The 2,250-nt window shown below is 41.8% G+C and overlaps 1 non-coding gene across 1 annotated transcript; it reads right to left on the bottom strand.

The window, feature by feature from the left end:
* Nucleotides 1-1,413: 1,413 nt before the first annotated feature.
* Nucleotides 1,414-1,488, bottom strand: Trnas-cga. Its single transcript has one exon. It is a non-coding gene; the product is annotated as a tRNA-Ser (tRNA).
* Between the last annotated feature and the right edge of the window lie 762 nt (nt 1,489-2,250).

The raw sequence follows: 2,250 nt of genomic DNA, 5'->3' as shown, positions 1-2,250 counted from the left end.
CAAACCACACTGACTTATCTCGGGTCTTCTGTCGAGTTTGAGACGGACAGCGATACCATAAAACTCATACATACTGGAAAATGGCACAGCGCCCTGATCAGCTGATCGTTTAATGTTTAAGGGCCACTCAAAAGAAAAGGAGATAGATGAGAAAGAAGTAAGTAAATTATTTATCATTTCGAAATAATCGCTAAAACTGTTAATACATTTATCCTACTGTGAGACAAGACCGTCAAAAATAAATCATTAGACACGAATATCCTACTTCAGGCTTCCAAAAATATAGAAAGCGCGTGTGGAGAGAACGTGCATATATGAAAGATGTGTAATGGCTTCTCTGCGAAACATCAGCAGCAGAGTGGAAACAACCTTGTCAACATGTGGTCCACAACAGTTTGGATTTCACACCAAACACTAGGGAGTTCACCAGTCCCTGCACTTGCCTGAGTAAATCTGTGCAGCGAAGAGTTAAGCAGAGAGAACTGGAGCTGTATTCCCTGAAATGTAAAAGGGTTTTAATAGTGTCTGGTAGGATGAATTAATATTTAAATTAGACTGTGTGGGTTGTCTAAGAGATGGCCTCATTATTATTGATTTGTTCCGGTGGTGAAGGACATTTTTTGACGGGAACAACAATCACTAGACCAGCATAATGCCTGTAGGGGCTGAGGTGCCGAAGGGCTCCGTTCTGGGACTCATGTTGGACATACTCTACGTACACCAGCGACATACTCACCCACACCGGGAGGGAAATTCGCCCTACATACCAATTAACAGGACGCTATTCTAGTGCTGTCACAACTTCATTATTACGCACCTAGAGAGATATCTGGTAAAATCACACAATGGTGCATTGTGTGGCAGGTGATAATATTTTGTAACAGCAGCCTGACTTGACTGAAATGAATGAAATACTTCAGATTGACTTGTAGATCGTAGACAACCATTGCGGGCAATTACGCACTATCTCAGTAACTCATCAAGCCAACAAATTCAAAATTCGCTTTATAAAAGACCAGGGACGCTACTCACATCACAGATTTGGTACCGGCACGCATTTACTGACTACACACTCTGTAACATTAGAGTCAGTATCTTATACTCTCATTTCTCTAATCATCTATAACACTAGCTGCAATGAGACTGGCATAATGATGCATTGTGGAGTTTGTCCTCTCTATATGCCCAATGTCACTTCGGTCTGTCGGGACACTCGTAACATGGCCGAAAGTAAAGGCGTTTCTGTAAAATCCAATGGAATGTTAGTCATTGGATCGCGATAACACGCAGATAAAATAACGGACAGTAAACTAGAGTAATGTATCGATCTGGGTGTAGCTCATCTGACTGTCTCGGAGCTAATCCTAAGAGGAATTAAGAATTTGTTTGAAACTTCCTGGCAGATAAAAACTGTGTGCCGGACCGAGACTCGAACTCGGGACCTTTGCCTTTCGCGGGCAAGTGCTCTACCGACTGAGCTACCCAGCCATGACTCACGCCCCGTCCTCTGTAAAGTTTGGAAGGTAGGAGACGAGGTACTGGCAGAAGTAAAGCTGTGAGGACCAGGCGTGAGTCGTGCATGGGTAGCTCAGTCTATATAGGATTTACTCCCAGTGAAGTGACGAGGATGTCACTTCGGCCCTATATTTCTTTCCCTTCTTTTTTATATATGATTTTTCTTTTGGGACATTAAAATTAAATTAATAAATAAAATATTATTGTTACTAACAAAAAAATTACAATGTACAATGTTTCATTCCTGCTGCCTCTCCCTTATCCTGTCAGGAGACGGGGACACCGTGGCCAGGCCTCCAAGTAGGAGCCATGCCCACTCTGCCCCCTGACCTACTTAATAAAAAAAATAAAATAAAATAAAGCGGTTCTAGGCGCTTTAAAAAAAAGTCGGTAGAGCACTTGCCCGCGAAAGGCAAAGGTCCCGAGTTTGAGGCTCGGTCGGGTACACAGTTTTAATCTGCCAGGAAGTTTCATATCAGCGCACACTCCGCTGAAGAGTGAAAATTTCATTCAAGAATTTGTTTGTTTTTTAACTCCTCCTGATGCTAAACACGATGTATTTCTTTTCCTAAGTACGCAGAAATGTTTCTACATCTTATTATCACCTTCTGTGGTTCCCGATTTCTCTCTATAAAATATAAACTTCATGGTTGTTTCTGTAGACCTAAAAACTATAACATGTACATTGAGTTTAATTTGTTTCTGTTGCTAGCCAGAAATTACACCGCTTGTCAG

The sequence above is a fragment of the Schistocerca americana genome, chromosome 2, assembly GCF_021461395.2.
Source record: "Schistocerca americana isolate TAMUIC-IGC-003095 chromosome 2, iqSchAmer2.1, whole genome shotgun sequence".
Classification (NCBI taxonomy): Eukaryota; Metazoa; Arthropoda; class Insecta; order Orthoptera; family Acrididae; genus Schistocerca; species Schistocerca americana.
Note: the sequence above shows the minus strand (reverse complement) of the source record. Positions and strands in the feature narration are given on the sequence as shown.